The sequence below is a fragment of the Lycium barbarum genome, chromosome 2, assembly GCF_019175385.1.
Source record: "Lycium barbarum isolate Lr01 chromosome 2, ASM1917538v2, whole genome shotgun sequence".
In the NCBI taxonomy this organism is placed as follows: Eukaryota; Viridiplantae; Streptophyta; class Magnoliopsida; order Solanales; family Solanaceae; genus Lycium; species Lycium barbarum.
Genome location: NC_083338.1, coordinates 19,914,385 through 19,934,275, shown reverse-complemented (window position 1 = coordinate 19,934,275; position 19,891 = coordinate 19,914,385). Strand labels below are relative to the sequence as shown.

The window sequence follows — 19,891 nt, the reverse complement described above, 5'->3', positions numbered from 1 at the left end:
TGAATGAAAATGAAGTGAAATGAGAAGGGTCCTTTATATTAAATCATAAAAACTGTCCCGACCAACTTATACGGACCCATCTAAGGGACGTCATTATTCGTCTCTAAGACATCATCAGAACGTCACTAACTTAATGCTTGTAATTCTTGTCCGACACATAACATATGATTTGCTTTCCTTAACAACTTTCTTTCCTTGCCTTATATGCCTTCGAAATTTCGTTCAGGGTCATCAAATATTATTCCTTACACATCAAAACGTCGTGTACGTTATGCCTTTCGTTAGCCTATCCACTGTAGGTTCACGGGGAAATTTTTCCGAGGTGCAACATATGCATAATCACCGAGCCTTGTCATGACCGGGTATGTGAAACACCGAACCTTCATGGTCAGGTATGACATGGATACGAGTATGAATATGAATACGAATACGAATATATATGTATGTATGTACATGAGTAAGCATTAGAAAGGGAAGGTCCCTATGAAAGACAAGTAAGTAGATATGATAAAGGCCACTAGAGGTACAAATGACTCTATTACCTCCTGATCCTCCATCTTATGCTAATTCTTATGTTGTATCTTATGATCATACTATGATGTTGATTATGATTTACATACTCGGTACATTATTCGTACTGACGTCCTTTTATTTGTGGACGCTGCGTCATGCCCACAGGTGGACAGGGAGACAGGCTTGATCCATAGATTTCTTATTCAGTGACTGCATAGAGAAGCTCCATTTCATTCGGAGCTACAGCTTTTAGGTATTATTCTTTTGTGTACATACATATGGGCATGGCGGGGGTCTTGTCCCGCCTATATGATGTTACTTACTCTTCTTAGAGGCTCGTAGACAGTTGTGTATGGTTAGATGTCTTGCAGCCTTATCAGCTCATATTTTGTATATCTTTTTTTGATAGCCTCGTTGGCTTGTGTATATGGATATGGGCATTGTTATTAATGATGACATAAATGTGTTGTTACCCGACTAGGTTAGTACTATTGATGTATGTAAATTATGAGTAAGCCATGTGGCTCACCTAGATATGAATGTGAGAGTACGTTAAGAGGTGACTGGGTGGGTTAGCACCGGGTGCCCGTCGTGGCCCTCCGGTTGGATCGTGACAATTTTAATGGTTTAAAGTGAACGAAAACATAGTATAAAGGTCGTAGTTTGATATATTGATGTTGTTGGCTTATGGACTGATTTTCAAAGGAAGTCTCAGACGGATTTGTATATGTTTGTCATGTAGTATCTTGATTATGTTATTGTTGATGTTGTTATTGGTGTTTGGGAGCTATTTTGGAATTAGTTCGGAGTAGATAATATATGAGAAATAATGTCCGAATTCTGTTAACTTATTTACTAGCTATTTTGGAATTATTTCCTATGGCCTGATTGTTTTATGAATCATCTTGAATGTAGATTTGCAGGCTCGGAAGGTAGACTCTGAGTGGCTAAGTAAGCAGCAAGGTATGTAAGGCTGTCCCTTTATTTCTTATGGCATGATCTTATTGATACACACCCATTCACATGATATCCATAATGTCCCTATTCCTAGAAATACTAGAATCCTATGGTTCTTGATGTTTTTACAATATTATTGGTGTTGGTCTCATCGTATGATTATTGTTCCTTCAAGGTGAGATATGCCAATGATGTTAGCTCCATCATGGAAATCGAAGGTATAATGACCTTACGTTACTTCAATGAATTCAAAAATGTGTTCTCAAGGAATATTTTGTAAGACATGAATAGTATGCTAGTTATAAGATCCCTAATGAGGTACTTAATGCTAGAAGATAGGCTTATGATGCATCCAGGAATTGACTAAGGTTTAGTTAATTCGGGAAGAAGTCTTAATGGCCTAGAAATGTGCTTATGAGTCTTATGTAATCATGCAGGCATTAACGGATAGGTAATGACCATGAGAAGTGCATAGAAATTACCCATAGAGGTCTGGTTATGATGTTGATTATATTTACCGCTGGCCTACTGTTACACCTCACACTTTCAGAGCATAAGCACGCCACGTACTTCACCATATTAATGGAGTATCGGAAACTTCGCATGAAGTTTTGGAAGGTACAAGTCATGGAAAGTACGTAACAATGAAGCAAAGGATGAATTACGATCTCGTAAGTCATAACCGGAAAGGAAAACCTAGGAACCAAAGGACATGACCGTTATCATGTATAATAAATGATAAATATCATCTATGGAGAGTTTTGGAAGATTCCGGGATCAAGAAAATCGAAGAAAATAAGTCTGTCGAAAATTTGGAAAAAAGTTGGCAGAATTCTGGAATGAATTTTGGGTCAACTTCGGAGGGGTATATCTCTGGGTATATTAGGATTTTTAAGGTATTTCAAAAGCCTAAAATGAATTTCGTCGAGTCTAGTTTCCAACATAACAAACCGTTTGTCAATGCGACATCGGAGCAGGGAGTTATGGGCGTTTTAAAACGGACAGTCAGAGGGACCTGAACCTAGGCGGAAATCCGAAAAATCCACTTAAAAGCCCACTTATGTTTTGACCCGGCCCAATCCGAATTTGGCACCTATAAAAGGGCCTCTACACTTCATTCTAGGCATTTTTCTTTAACTCCACAAACCTCTAGCACTCTCCTAACATCTCCACACCTCTCTATAATTTTCCACATTTCTCTCTCCACTATAAGAATATTCTTGAAGGCTCTCCACAATTCCAAAACATTCTATACCATCACAGAAGAGGATTAAAATCCAAAACCCCAAGCCAAGTGATGGAGAAGGATTGTTCTTGTCTCTACTTAATGTTGTGATGAATTTGGTCTTGGAAGAAGTTGAGTGGGGTGAAGTTCTTCTAGTGTAAGATATGTTTTCCATCCTATTTCTCAAGATTAACTTGATTTGAAGGTTTAGCAAGTCCTATAAAAGAAGAGAATCATAGTAGAGAAGTTGCAAAGTATTAAAGTGAAGATGATGACTATGGAATGAATTTGAAAGGAGGTTTTGGATTAATTTAAGATTAAATTGAGTATAATTCTTTGATTATGGTATTGTGGATATTGTTATGGTTGGTTGAGAATTTGGGAAAAACATCGTGTGGGATGTTTTATGGAGTATATTGGTGTGGATGATGATGTTGTTGATATTAGTATTGCTATTGTCATTGTTTTGTTGGTATTGTGATTTCGGGCTAGGGATATAAACAGGGGAGATGTTGCCCAAATTTCAGCAGATTTTTAAGGGGATTTAAATTGAAGGCTTAGGATAAGTATATAACAATAGGCCTAACCATAGTATGAATGGTTTATGTGTAGATTGCGAGACCGGAAGTAGGTGGTAAAGTCGAGAAGTGAACTTCTAGGTATGTTAAGGCTAGTCCCTTTCTTTCAAAAGGCATGATTCCATACATATTTTTCATAACCTTCTTACTTCCAAAAGTTAGAAGTTCATGATTCTTAAAAGCTTCATATGATACTAAAGATGAGAAGTTTTCTATGATGAACATGATGATGATGATCTTAATTCTAGAAATTCTAAAGCTTATGATTTTAATGCTATTGTCAAAATATTGAGCTTATTTCATGATTTTCTCGATTTTATTCATAGTTGCTGATCTCACCTTATAATAATTGTTCCTTCAAGGTGAGATATAGCGATGATGATTGATCCATAATATGAATCAGAGGTTACCGACCTTACGTCACCCCGATAAAGTTGTAGCTTTTATCTGGGCTCTCATGCATGCTACTTGTATTATATATGCATATGATGTATATATGTTTATATATATGTATGGGATATGGGGAAAGGTGAGGCGTTATATACGCATAACCACCTGATCAGTTGGTATATTACGATAGCGTCCCGGACGCGGGATATATGGATAAATGGATCTGGCCGTTCGTTCCGCGACAATATATTTATATATATAATGATGATATGATATATGGATCGGCCTGCACGTTCCGCAACAATATAAAATATTTATGGATCGGGCTGCATATTCCGCAACACTATTATTTATATACATATATGAGAAATGTTTTCTTTGAGATCTATGCATGCATGATTCTCGCCTTATGAGGTAATCAGATGTACAAGTTATCTTTTTATCTCTTGTTATGTTCCATATTGATATTATTATATTATTCATGACTTACATACTCAGTACACTGTTCGTACTGACGTCCTTTCTTGTGGACGCTACGCTCAAGCCCGCAGATAGGTAGGGAGAGGGATCAGATTCGTAGGTGCTTTATCAACGGATTTTCAGGAGCACTCCACTTACTTCGGAGCTGCAGTCTATTCGTGTTTGTATTCATGGTCACTTGTATTCTATGTAGAGGCTCGTAGACATATGTGTACAGTTAGATGTTTCATAACCCTACCGGTTCATATCATTGTATGATATTTTAGTAGCCTTGTCGGCTTGTGATGATAGACATAATTGTTAAAGATTGTATAGGGATGTGTCGTTTTGTTATGATATATGTCTTTACAGATTATGATATCCATATGCTATCTTTATGGTCCACCTAGGAATGTTTATGAGATGTATGTTCAGAGGTGCTCGGTGTGTTAGCTCCGGGTACCCGTCATGGCCCTCTGGCTGGGTCGTGACACCTACGACCAGTTAGGTAGTTATGTATTTGCCACTGGTCTACGGCCAGTTTGGCAGTTATGTATTTACCACCGTGCTTTGGACGCTCGGGCAGTTACCACTGATCAGTTGGGCAGATAGCACCAGGATGATAAGTAGGTCAGAGATAGACATGCATTCATATTTGGATGGGGTTGCACGTTCCGCAACACATGCATTCATATTTGGATCGATTTGCACGTTCCGCAACACATGCATTCATATTTGGATCGGGTTGGACATTCCGTAACACATGCATTCATATTTGGATCGGGTTGCACGTTTCGTAACACATGTATTCATATTTGGATCGGATTACATGTTCTGCATTCCACGCATTCATATTAGATCGGGTTGCACGCCGCAACATATGCTCGGATAATGTTATGACAATAAGCTAACTAGGGCTATGGTAAGGTATATAGACATAGTGGAGATTGTAAAAATTTGAAGAGAAATACATCTATGCAGGACAGATTTACATCGGTAGCTCAAAAATGTCACGTTGATTCTTGTCATCCTCCTTTGCAGTATATGTTTATTATGTTACATTTTCGCTTACATACTCGGTACATTATTCGTACTGACTTCTATTTGTTTGTAGACGTTGCGTTCATGCCCGCAGGTATAGACAGACAGGGCAGACCCTCCACAGTAGGCTACCTCTAGGTACCAGTTTTGATTGGTGAGATCCATTTCTTCCTGGAGCATTGCCGAGTTAAGGATTTATATGTATTTTTGTGTTATGGGTATGTCGGGGGCCTGCCCCGACGTATATACTTTGGTCATGTCCTTAGAGGCTTTCGCAGACAGATCCTGTGCACAGTCTAGTCATATTTTGTCAGTAGTGATGTCATTCTCGTAGACCTTTTTATATATGTATGCGTATTTTGGGAATGATATTTACAGAGATATATGTTGACCTTGCAGTTAGATGCTTAGTTTTTTATGACATTATACTCACAGGTGCCTCGTTGACCTTGCTTGTCTTTCGAGACAAAGATGACGCGAGTTATAGTTTCGCTCACTTGGCCCTATCAGGTATCGGGTGCCAACCATGCCTCACCAAGGTTGGGGGTGTGACAGTAAGACTGCCCAACACAGAAGAGATCTGGAAACTTACAATGCATGGAAAAAGAAAGATTCTACTGCACGTGGAATTATTATGAGATCTGTTGTTGATGATCTCATTCACAAATGTGAAGAATACCGTACTGCTCATGCTATATGGGCACACTTACAAGAGACTTATAGGGGTACCACTGTGACCCGCCTTAGACAGTTGACTATCAAATTTGAAACTTACAAGAAGTGTCATAATCACAATGTCAAGCAACACCTTAGGGTGATGTCTAACATGATTGCTCAATTCAAAAGTGATGGTCATGTTCTCTGATGAGCAACAGGTTCAGGAAGTGATCCGATCTCTTCCCAATAGTTGGAAACACTTGTAGGTTAACTTAACCTATAATGATAGCATCAAAACTTTTTCTGATGTTGCCTGTCATGTTGAGCTTGAAGACGATCGGCTTGGTGCTGTCAAAACTATATCTAACGCCTATGTGGCAGAATCAAGTGGCATAAAGTCTTTTGGCTTCAAGCGCAAGAAGAATTGGAAAAACGACGGAAAGGGTAAAGAGACCGGAGAAGGACCCTCCAAGAAAAGGAACAAGCCAAATCCCAAGAAGGGAAAATAGTTTTTCAAGAAAAAAGACCAGAGTAAGATGAAATGTTACAACTACCATGTTCTAGGGCATTTTGCTCATGAGTGTCCCGAGCCGAAAAAGGTAGCATTTCAAAACGCATCTCTAAGTGTTACATATGTTTCTAGCATTGTTTTACTAACCGAATCTTATGGTGTATGGATTTTAGACTCAGGGGCAACCGACCATGTGAGTAGTGATCAAGAAGCATTTGTGGAGTTTCGTCGAGTCTCACCAAGATCAAGGTGGATATATGTAGGAAATAATGCAAAGCTTGAAGTCAAAGGAATAGTCACTTGCAAAATGGACTTGCGTGATGGCCGATCTTTGATGTTGCATGACGTCCTATATGCTCCAGAGATCTGACGTAACTTAGTATTTATGTCTGTTCTTCTAGATCTAGGTTTCGATTTAAAGTTTAGTCGCAATGGTGTTAGAATTACTCAAGACAATGTTTTTTGTGGTTTTGGACTTCGTTATGATGGTTTTGTCAATTTAGATTGTAATACTTGAACTTATGACTATTATGTCGACCGTTGTGTTATGACATGTTATTCTAATAACAGTGAAGTTGATGTTATTATACGGCATGCAAGACTAGGTCACATAGGGCAAGACCGGATGAATAGATTGGCAAAGAAAGGGCATGTAGATCCCTTCTCCAAAATTGAAATGCCAACTTGTGAAAATTGTCTTGCCAGAAAGATCACGCGTAGACCATTTGGGAAGGCTAAGATAGCAGATTCCCCATTGCAATTAATCCATTCTGATATCTGTGATCCAATAAATGTGAGAGCAAGGTCTGGTGCTTTGTATTTCATTACATTTATTGATGATTTCACGCGCTTTGGTTATGTCTATTTGATTTCTCATAAATCTAAAGCACTTGAATGCTTTAGAAGATATATGAATGAAGTGGAGAATCAATTAGATAAAAGTATAAAGACTTAAGAACCGATAGAGGCCGTGAATATTTATCAAAAAGTTTGAAGAATTATGTAATGAAAAAGGCATTACGAGACAGTTAACTACTCCTTACACACCTCAATAGAATAGTGTAGCAAAAAGGAGGTATAGAACATTACTAGACATGATAAGGTCAATGATGGTGTAGGCAAATTTACCTATCTCTTTCTGGGGAGATGCGTTATTGACTGCGGCCTACATATTGAATAACGTTCCTTCAAAATTAGTTACTTCCACTCCCTATGAGCTATAGACTGGCCATAAACGGAACCTGAATGATCTATGACCTTGGAGTTGTGCTGCATATGTAAAAGATTATTTTTGTAAGTTTGGAAAACTGAGTCCAAAAGGAAAGAAATGTATCTTTATAAGATACTCAGAACCCTCCAAAGGGTATGTGTTCATTGGTGCATTAGAAGATGGAAGTATTACTGAAATTGAATCACGAGATGTCACTTTTCTATAACATGACTTTCCAAAAAAGGGAAAAATAAAGGAAGAAGAGCCTCTTTACAAAATGTTGAATTCAGATGACCAGACAATGTCTTTGGACATGTTTCATAGTCAAATAGATCAAGGATAAGTTCCTAGTCCAAGTGGGAGTTTTGAATCCAAAAATCCTTTAGAGGAGTCTGAATTTCAACCACGTAAGAGTACCAGAAAAAGTGTACCTAAACGGTACCTAAACGATCTTAGGTGATTGATTGAAAATTATGTTTTCCTAATGTCTCCCACAAAATTGGATTAGCCTAATTCTGTGACTGAGGCTTTGACTAGTCCTGGGAAAGATGAGTGGATGAAAGCAATGAAAGAAGAATTGGAGTCCATGAGAACCAACAAAACCTGGGATCTGGTTAGCCTTCCTTCTGGGCATAGAGCTATTGGGACAAATGGGTTCTCAAGGTTAAACGTAAAGCGGATGGGTCAATAGAAAGATACAAGGCACGATTGGTCGTAAAAGGTTTTACCCAACAAGCTGGAATAGATTATGAGGAAAACTTTTCATCAGTTGTGAAGTTTACCTCAATTCGGTTACTTTTGGCTATTGTTGTATGTTTGGATCTAGAATTACACCAAATGGACGTGAAGACAGATTTTCTCAATGGAGAATTAAATGAGGAAATCTACATGGAATAGCCTGTAGGTTTCATCATTAAAGGCCAAGAAAAGAAAGTTTTGCAAATTAAAAAAATCTATTTATGGCCTGAAGCAGTCTTTAAGGCAGTGGTATTTGAGATTTCACAAAAAGGTGATTTCATATGATTTCACCATGATCGATGAAGACCATAGCATCTATGTGAAGAAGTCCAATGGAATGTTCGTAATTTTTTCCCTTTACGTGGATGATATTTTATTAGATGGAAATAATTTGGAGTATGTGAAAACTATCAAGTCATGGCTTTCAAAGTCCTTCGACATGAAAGACATGGGTGAAGCAGACTATATATTGGGTGTTAAGATCCAAAGAGATCGTTCCAAGAAGGTTTTCTCTATCTCAAGAAACTTATATAAGGAAAATTTTGGAACACTTTCGAATGAATAGTTGCAAATCCATGGATACTCCTATAGCAAGAGGTGAGACTTTAAGCTTTGAAATATGTCTAGAGACTGAAAAAGAAAAAGAAGACATGTCTCGAGTTTCATATTTTAGTGTTGTCGGGAGTTTGATGTACGCTATGATGTGTACCTATCCGGACATTTGTAATGTTGTAGGTCTGGTTAGCAGGTATCAGTCCAATCTTGGAAGAGATCATTGGAAAGCTGTGAAGAGGATCTTCTGATACCTGAAAGGAACTGTTGATTATTCAGTATGTTATAGCGGAATGATTTACATTTGAGAAGATATACAAATGCTGATTGAGGTGGTGACCCGAACGATAGAAAATCGACATCCGATTCTGCTTTCGTACATAATGGTGGTGCTATTTGATGGGAAAGTAAGAAACAAACTTGCACGACTCTTTCAACTATGGAAGCTGAGTTTGTTTGTGGCTTGTGCATCTGTAGTACAAGAAGTTGTTTGGTTAAAAAGAATCTTTGAGCATTTGGGCGTAGCAAAGAATTCTCAAGGATGATTTTACATTGTGATAGTCAAGCGACTATTGCATACACAAAGGTTCCTATTTATCACAGCAAAACCAAACACATTGACATCAAGTATAACTTTGTAAGAGACACAGTAGCAAGTGGAGAAGTAGCTTTACAATACATACCTACGCGAGAAATGATAGCTGATCCTTTTACAAAGGCGATATCTAGAGACCTGTTTGAGAAACATGTTATGGCTCTAGGTTTGCGTAGGATATGATTATATTTCTGTATGGTAAAATGACTTGGTTGTTACAATATTTTCATCAATATTTGACTCTTGAATTTATGTTCATATCTCATATGCATGTGATGATGTAATTTTATTGATAAAGTGTGTCGAACAAGTCACGAGATTGGCTCTCTCACACGAGCAATCGCCTCTTACGTTGAGGAACGTAAAGAGATGAGTTCTACCACTAAGTTATGACTTGTTTTGAAAGCCAGATATGAGTTTCTCTAAGAAGATGGATTTGAGGATCATTGAAGAGAGAAGCTCAGGTTAGACATCTAGAGGTGTCTAGATCAAGATCTATACCGTGTTGGAAAAACAAACAATTAGACACACGCGCACCAATATAAGGTGAGAACACCATAACATGTGTTTCATACCACGTGTACTTAGCGACCAATGGGTTAATGGAAGAATGGATCCTTGATTCTTCATTGTGTGAGACCCCGAAAAGTTACATTAACTTTTCAATGGAATACCCTTTGACCTTTGACTGTTTCTTGAAGTTTCAATCAGTGTTGCTACTTAAGCATGTTACTAATAGCCATGAGTGATTCGACAATGCAGTGCATGCCTAGGAAAGTAGTTGATTTGAAACAGATAGATTCAAGTAGAAAGGGAAGACAATTAAAATTATTAATTTAGCTTGTGTTCAAAGGCTGGCCATTACACTTACCATAAGGGTGTCAAGTGTAGTTGTGGATATAAAATTAAACATGAACTCGAGCTCACCTCTTAGAAGGATGAGGGATCGGATAAATAGCTACTGGTGTAGCGGATAATGTCTGGGGTGTTGCGAGTAATATGATCCTTATAATTGATAGTGGATTCTTTCCGCATGTGATTGAATTCCTACATAGAGCTCTTGTAAAACCTTAATAGGTATTAGCTTTTGATGCTCGCAGGTCGCACGAACTATTTGTCTGTATGAATTGTCTGTGCTATTAGCATGGTAGTAGTATGGGTCTAGTCCACCATGTGCAAAGTAGGAGATGTTGGATATTGGGCTTGGGTCACCCATGTGGACAGACCCGACCCGGTTAGGAGGAAAAGATAAGAAAAGTTTAAGTGGGAAGTTACCACACTTTTGGAATAACTTACAAGTTATTAACGTGGAGTGCGTGGGGAAGTTTATTAACTTCTTCTCCTCTTTAAAAAAAAAGAAAACTGACGTTGTTTTCTTAAAAAAAAAAAAAAAACAGAAAAAATTCATCTTTCTTCCTATTATTCTCCAACAACACACAAGACATCTAGTTTGTAATATTAGTGTTCTATTTTCTAGTGAAGTAAAATTGGCTTGGAGCAATTCTTCAACAAAGATTCTGTGAATTTTCCGCTGCAGTTAACAGGTACACGATTCTTGTTCCTATTACCAATTTGTAAGAAGCATTGATAGAGAAAATAGGACCCTTGGACATATTTATTTTTGATCCGCCGGTAACAACTTCAAAAGCCAACAACACCACTCTCAAATGAAGAATTTGTTCATAATCTGTGCACACAACAAAAGTGTGTCATCCGCATATAAAATATGTAAGATCTCCACCATCCTTCCATTAGCGCATTCAATGCAAAAACACTTGATCCATACATGCTCAGTTGCTTTTCTAAGCTTAATACTTTAAGATTTCCATGACCAACAGAAATAGATAAGGAGATAAAGGATCTCCTTGCCCCAAAACCCTTAAATCTTGATTTGAACAGAATGCCACTTTAAATCTTGATTTTGTAGTACCCGGAGTAAGCAATAAAATCTATCATGTAACTAGTTGATAGCATTTGTTAAATCATTTCTTTGGAAATGAAAGTTGATAGGAAAGAGAAGGGTTTTCGTAACTCATTAGGACTAATGGCCAAGACCTTCCTTAAGGTGTTTTATTCCCTCCGCGCGTTTCTTCTTCTCTACTAGCTGCATGGACACAATCTTCCATTTTCCTTGAGATATAAACTGGAGAAGTCAAAAAGTATTATGGACAAACTAAACATTATTTGTCAGCTGACACTGTCTTGTTGGTAGTTTATTAGATTGTTCGTGGGTCTGGCCTTCTAGTTTCGTAGCAGTAAAAAAGTTTCAATTTTGAAATCTAGGAGGCTTCTGATGAATCCTTTTGGTTAATGATGAGGAGGGGAGATAAATTGCCTCGATATATTAGACATTAATTTGATATCTTGATTGAAGTATAAGGTTAAATGCATTCTGGTCATTGTAAATTTAAGTTAAGGACAAGCCGCTACGATGTAGCCTAAATAGATGTTTGTCTTTCTCCTCTTTGTTTATAGATCTAGCCGCTAAAATGTAGCTTGAATAGATGCTTGTCTTTCTCCTCTTAGTTTATAAATCTAGGTCAAACAAAAGAAGAGTTAGAAACTTAGAATGAGGTAAACAAACTAAGGAATGAATGATTTTCTAGGGCTGCAGTAAGCAACAAGTTATATGTGAAAGAAAGCGATCTTGAATCAAACAAAAGAAGAGTTAGAAACTTAGAATGAGGTAAACGAACAGAGGAATGAATGATTTTCTAGGGTTGCAGTACGCAAGAAGTTATATGTGAAAGAATGCGATCTTGGAGAGTATGCTGTGTTTGAAAAATACTTTATTTTTTATTTTTATAGTCAACAATTTTGTAATCGAATCATACATTGGAAAAATACTCCTTAGTATATTATTCCAAGAGTGAGAGCTATTTGTAGGTGTACTGGTGAATCTAAGGAAATAATTTCAGAAAGACCCTAAATATATCTACCTAAGATTGTGCTTTGTATCATATATAAAGATGAGTTTATGTACATTCCATAGCACTCCTATTCAAGTTAGAGCATAGATATAAATTATGTTCAATTTGTTACAAAGATATTCCACCCAAATTCCATTAAAAGCCTTTGTGAATACATCACCCAATTGCTCCTCTTTCTTCACATAGCCGGTAGAAATCATGTTCTCTTGAAAAAGTGACAGTCAACCTCAATATGTTTCGTCTGTTCAAGGTACACCGGATTTGAATCAATGCATGTGTAAGGCAGCCTGATTATCACACTAAAATTTTGCGGGATATAAAGGCTTCAGACCAACCTCAACAAAAGGATGATGTATCCATAGTATTTCACATGTGGATAGACAGCTTTATACTCAGATTTTGCACTAGATCGAGATTCAACATTTTGATTCTTACTCCAAGATACCGGATTTCTACCAACAAAGACACAGTGTCCAGTTGTAAATCGTCAATCAATTCTTGATCAATCCCAATCAGCATTTGCAAAACGCTCAATATGAATATGTCTGTGATCACTATACAATATACCAAAGCGAAGCTCAGGTTAAATAGCAGAGAATTTGTTACAAAGCTGCCCAACGTTTGACTGTTGGTGCAAACATGAATTGACTGACAATACTGACTGCATAGGCAATATCTGGATGGGTTATCGTGAGGCAGTTAGCTTCCCAACTAACCTTCTCTATTTTTCGGATCATCAAAAGGTCACCATCGTCCTTAGTAACCATTAGTATGCCACACGGCTTGGCTCTGAACTTTTCAGTTTCCACAAGTAGGTCAAGTACATACTTTCTTTGGGAAAAGAGAATCCATTTCTTGCTACTTCTATGCCCGAGAAGTATTTCAATCGTTGCCTCAAATTTTTTATATGAAAACTTGGCATGTAAAAACTTCTGGAGAGAAGAAATCCCTACACAATTAGTTCCTTTCCGAAGAGCAATAGGAAGGTCATCATTTTCTAGAGGATCACGTGGAGAAGAGTCAATGACGAAGGAATTGATGTAGGACATGTTTTATCAATTTCTCACCTCCTCGAATAAACTTGAACAATTAGTTATCTTGCCGGCGCAAATGGAGCAGGTGTTGAAAGCATAACAGTGGATTGATGCTCATTTGATTGTTCTGAGAATGAGTACCACGATAGACTAACCCTCATCTTCATCCCCTGAGTTATAGAAATGGGAGGTGCATAGAAGAATGTCACTACTAAAAAAACTGGATTTTCCGACCTCAAAAAAAGTCAATTACCGACCTCATGAGGTCGGTTTTGGGCAAAAACCGACCTCAAAACCGACCTCAGTTGAAGGTCAGAAAAGAGTGGGTCGGAATTATTACCGACCTCATGAGGTCGCAAAAAACCGACCTCATGAGGTCGGTAATATTTTTTAGTCGGCTATTATTTATATAAAGTACCGACCTCGTGAGGTCAGTAAATTATATTAATAATATAATGATATTAGTTTACCGGCCTCATGAGGTCGGCAAGTTATATGAATATATATAAAATATATATATATATATATATATATATATATATATATATATATATATATATATTGTACGAGATTTCTGTCGTCCTATTTTTCCAAAACCCGACCTCATAAGGTCGGTAATTTAGAATTTGTGGAAAAAATTTGCAGAAAACCGACCTCATGAGGTCGGTAATTGCCATATGTTTGCAGAAAACTGACCTCATGAGGTCGGTAATTTGCAATTCCCTGGAGAATTTTGCAGAAAACCGACCTCATGAGGTCGGTAATTTGCAATTTCTAGGAAAATTTTCCAGAAAACCGACCTTATGAGGTCGGTATTCTGGAAAAAAATTGTAACACATAGCTGTTATTCCAGCTGCCCCCCTGTCAAAATGAAAATAATTTTACTTTCAACTAAAACCAGCTCAAATAGCTGCCAACAATACACCAAACTACTATAAATAAATAAAACATTAAGCTACTATTACAACACATATATTACAACCACCAAAACATCACATTCAATTCGAAACTACTTCAAAGTTGAATAAAAACGTCAATTAAACATTCACAAGAGACATTGATTAAGCTACTTCAACCTTCGCAAACATCAAAACAACATTAAACTACTTCAACATTTGTAAACATCCACGAAACATTAAGCTAGTCTACACTGAGTTAGTCTACAACATATTAGACTACTTCACCCCTCGCAAATCCACAAATCAACCACCACATTAACATTCAAACATGCCTTTGTGTGTTTGACACGTAAGTCTCATCATCATCCGCACCACTAGATTGAGTATGGGGGTTACGAGCATCATCAGGACACGAGGGAATCCCCCTCGAAGCAAGTAATGCGTCTAATTGGGCCCTCATACCGTCAAACTGCACGTCCCTCCGCCTCTCCCTTTCCTCTGAAAAAGTTGTTGAGGTTGGTGATGTTGTTGCATGAAAAAGCAACTGCCTTTAGTTGCATCAGGTGCATCATCTGCTGCAGTTACAATAACTGGTCAAGAACCTGGTTCAAGGAAGCAAGCAGTTGTAGTTCAAAAAGTTCATGTTGAGGCAAATGCAAGTGGCATAATGCAAAAGCAGTTGATGGAAACACCTGCTGCCATAACTAGCCAAAAGATAGCAAATGTAGCTAAATCTGTTGAGAAACCTTTTTTTTTTTTTTTTTTTTGTTGTTGTGTTCATCCCTGGAGAAAAGAGGCAATCACCTGTTCATAAACAATGGGTGTCAACTCTGTGATTAATTTGAAGAAGATTTAGAGGACAACAAGGAACTAGTAATGTTAAAAAATTCAAAAAGGTGGTAGTTGCTGATAATAATAATGCTCAACTGGCAGTTCAAGGTAATAGTAAGCAGCAGAAAAATAATCAGTGGCAAAATAACTACAAAGGCAGAAGAGATGGTATTAAAATCTTACAAAGTGGGAAAGTGCTAGGCAACACCAAAGATCTATATCAGTGGCAGCAAAACAATGATAAGAAGAATACAAAAAAATCAAGTTCACGGAGGTAAACATAATGGTGCACAAGGAACTAGTAATGTGCAGAATGGTGCAACTGCTGGTGCTGTGCACACTGCTAATAAATTTGCAGCCTTAGGGAAGGATAATGAAGTGCATGATGCAGTGGAGGAAGTTGGAAAAATTGGAGATGCACAGAACAATGCAGTTAATACTGATAACACTGAAGTTGTGGTGCATGCTAGGTGTGGAAACTCAGCAACAGTTGGCCTTGGTGCATAGTACTGTGGCTACTATGCCAGTGGTGATCAATGACAACAATGAACAACAATCAGGTGGAGACAAGCAAATAGCAGTTACAAGGAGAGGCAACTGTAGAGTGTTGCTGCTGCAAGGAATTCAATAACTCCTCTAACTGTGCACTTATGTTGTCAACAACAAACTAATCACTTTCATTAGTCAGGTCTAATCAAGAGGCCATAGTCAAATAGAACTCCAAACACATCACCCTCCTATCAAGAGAAGAGAAAAAGCATATATTAAGTTGTTAACCTTGTTTTAATTTAACTTGCTTTCACAAATGAAACAATGAGCCAGACTGATCCAACACATATTCAATAATGCAAATCAAAGGGGTCCTTAAACATAATTAGAAAAACACTTAAGTCATGAATTCGTTTTAAGGATAGGTATTATCACATCATGGTGCAAGAGCATTGCCTATTGGAACTCTATTGAATCAAGCTATGGAACCTATCAATGATGCTTTAATTGAGGCTGCAGAAGAGGCAGGAAAACAACCGAGGGTTGCAGCACCAAATGCAACAATTGATACAGCTAAGGCAACTGTTGTTTTACCAGTTCCTTTGTCTGATCATGGTTCAGAAATACCAGTGCTTATTGATGGTGTGGAGAAAAGGCTGAATCAGCAAGTTGAAGGGTAAAAAAGTGGAACATTTAACTGCTGCAAATATAAAATAGTTGGTAGTAGTTGATGAGCTATTCAGTGGGATGTGCAAATACAGGAGGCCAAGAGTAATTACTTTGTGCACATCCCACTTGAGCTGTTCCCATGTATACATTTCTAATGTTGTCCAAATGACATCTTTAAATGGTGTGTACAGTCACAGTGTATATATATACATCAGGAAAAGCTTCTGGTACTTGTAGTACTTGGGGATCTAATTAAATTCTAAAGCTAAAGGAAATGAGAAGACGCAAAGATATGGAAGTTACAAGTTTCAAAGAACCAAAAAGTGGTACAACTGGGAAACTGAAGCTTCTTGCAGCATTGTTTGTCATAGTGTTCTGTTCTGCAGGATTTCATATTGCCTCAAGAATTGCTCTGAATATTGGTGTCAGCAGAAACAGAATATTTAGTTTATAGAAACATCGCTGCTTTATTTTTTTTAGGACCTGTTGCTTATATTAGAATGATGCTCCTGACTGGTCAAATCAAGACACAGAATAATCAACAAAAAAGGAGAGATAAATAACTTATCCTCCATGTCATCTGAATAACCCGAGTTCCCAGCTAATAAGAATAAGAAGTTCTACAACTAGTATGTTTTCCCTAATGTACTCAAATTGCATTGAAATGAATTTTGTGTACACTCCACAACCATCAATTCCTCTCTAACCCTCCGTTATAGCCACCCTTGCTAACAAAATAACTTCTTAATAGAAAGATTTATCAAATGCCAAACATATGTTTTGTACTTTTGCAGCAGGTAGGTCCATTGCTTTAGGCTTGAACCCTATTTAAATGGATCAATCAACCATTCCTTAACACCAAACTAATTGGCATTCATACATGAATCCTCCACATCAAAGTAGAAACAGAAAGCTGCTAGTCTTATAGAATTAATGTTCTCCTTCAATCAGATCATATACAGCAGCACTATATTCACTATACTAACTACGAAGCTAATATAAATAAACAAATGAAATAGAGTAATTGAGCATATAAATATAGGAAATGAGAATATTAACCTTCAGTAGCCTCACGAGGAGTCTTGAATCCCAAACCAATACTCTTAAAGTATCGATTCCCTCCCTTTCCTGGCCTCTTCCCCTTCCCTGTCTTCTTAGAACTGCCCAACAAAATACAAAAAATACGCAAATCTTAAAACTAAAATACATCCAACTTACGAACTTGAACAGAAAAAAAAAGCATATAGCAATGTTCAGGATACTGACCTTAGAAAGCGCTACTTTTGTTAATTCCCTTCCCATCATTCATTAGCTTGACTGATGCGGAGGAACTAGCTATGCATTCCGACTACTACTAGAACTAGATAGGGAAATCAAGACAGCAAGGGTTGTTAGCTTTCAAATCATATATAGAGGGAAATTTATGAATTGATAAATATAGAAATGCATATATAAGCTAATAAATACAAATCACTAGGTTTTTTTAGAGAACCAGTAGATTTCTTAATAATTCTAGGTACTAGCACAATTTAATCTAAGAAAACAAAGAAAGCATACCTCAAATTGACATATAGGCCGGCGACGGCAACGGCATACGGCGGCGACGGTGACTGTAAGGTGGCGACGATGACTAGCAGGCGGCGTTATTAGGGTTAGAGAGAGGGGGAGCGAAAACGTCAGATCAAAAGAGAGAGAAAGGGAAAAGGTTGTGGACGGCGACGGCAATGGCAGACGGCGGCGAGCGTCACTGCAGCTGACGTTTGTGACTGCAGTTCTGTTATTAGGGTTAGAGAGAGAGGGGGCGAGAGAAGGTGAAAGGAAAAGAGAGAGAAAGGGGAAAGATCGATAAATGAAAGGGTCTGTATTTTATGTTTTTTGACAAATTATACCGACCACATGAGGTCGGTATGTATATTATTTTTTAATTTTATTTTTAATTTAAAAGAATACCGACCTCACGAGGTCGCTTTATTAAAAATAATTTAAAATTTATTTTTAATAAATCGACCTCGTGAGGTCGGTATTCTATTAAATTAAAAATAAAATTATAATATTTTGCATCAAATGAATTTCTGACCTAGAGAGGACGGTACTTTATTTTTTGAAATTTTGGTACAATATTACCGACCTCATGAGGTCGGGTTATTTTAAAAAAAATTGAAAAATAAATATTACGATTTTAGCGACCTCATGAGGTCGGTTTTTTTCCGACCTCAAATGAGGTCGGTTTTTTGAGGTCGGAAAATCCAGTTTTTTTAGTAGTGTGGTATAGTCTCTAAAAAATAATACATCAGTTGACACCAGATATTTGTCAAGTTCAGTAGAATAACACTGATACCCCTTCTTAAGGCGAGAATAACCTAAGAAAACACACTTCAATGCCTTGGATCCAACTTGGTAACAAATGGTTGAACATTTCGAGCATAACTTGTGCTTCCGAACACCCTAGGTTCCACTAGGAATAGCGACTTGTTTGATAAAAGAACACTGTACGGTACATTATCAGCAAACACAATCCATGTCATGCGATTAATCAGAAAACATGATGTCGAGACTGCATCAGCCCAAATAATCACTGTTTAATCCGAACTGATTTTTGTGGAGGACTTTGTGAAGTGAAGCAATTTAGATAAAGTGGGATACACAATTCAACACCCAGAACCCGTATTTTTAAAATCAAAAAGAGCCAAAAAGCGACAAGGTTGATGGGGCTTGAATCAAAAAAAGCGAGAAAAGCACCCACTTCATTGAAATAAAGCGCACTATTCACGATGTTAGAAAAATATCAAATATATTTGAATTTAGTATTGTAATGATCAAATTACAATCAGAATAACTACTTCCAGTATTCAACATACAATAACGCCAATACTAATCCAACTCCTCAAAGTTGAGATTTAAAGAACCGACGGTTTGTTATCGGGATCACTTTGCATATCATTGTTTGAAGCGCATGGTTTTCCCTATGAAGCAATAATCCATTGCTTCGCATAATTTCATCACTTAGAGCGACAAAGTACTTTTAATACACTGGATGATTTAATGTTTCCTTAAAACAAATACTATGCTAATCTTCGCATAATATATACTCCCTCGTCCCAATTTATGTGATATTGACTAGACACGAAGTTTAAGAAAGAAAGACTTTTGAAACTTGTGGTCTAAAACAAGTCATATATATTTGTGTGGCAGTTAATCATTTCATTAAAGGTAAAAGGGAAAGTTTTAAGTTAAATTATTTCTAAATATAAAAATGTATGATTTTTTTTTAGACAGACTAAAAAGGAAAGTGTATCACATAAATTAGACTAAGAGAGTATATGATGTTATTTTCTAACATACAACATTTATCAGAATTCATTCATGGAATATTGTGACTAAATGAAAACTTTCCTTTATTGTAATTTGAAGACCAAAAGAACATTCTAACAACTATTAAGACATTTCATTATGCTTACTATTAACAATCACTTAATCAATTTTAATAGGCAATCCAATGCCTTCTTTTTTAGTATAATCATCTGGTATCTGGAACTTATTCGCTCGACAAATCCAGATTCACACCGCATAGGGCCATTTAAGGGGAAGCACTCCTTACCAAAGATTTGATATT

The 19,891-nt window shown here is 37.1% G+C and overlaps 1 long non-coding RNA gene across 1 annotated transcript; it reads right to left on the bottom strand.

Annotated features, from left to right (window-relative positions):
- Nucleotides 1-14,365: 14,365 nt before the first annotated feature.
- On the bottom strand, nt 14,366-18,107 carry LOC132626304 (uncharacterized). Its single transcript, XR_009577232.1, has 4 exons — nt 17,836-18,107; nt 17,545-17,638; nt 17,338-17,438; nt 14,366-14,891 (listed from the first exon to the last, which is right to left on the bottom strand). It is a non-coding gene; the product is annotated as an uncharacterized LOC132626304 (long non-coding RNA).
- Between the last annotated feature and the right edge of the window lie 1,784 nt (nt 18,108-19,891).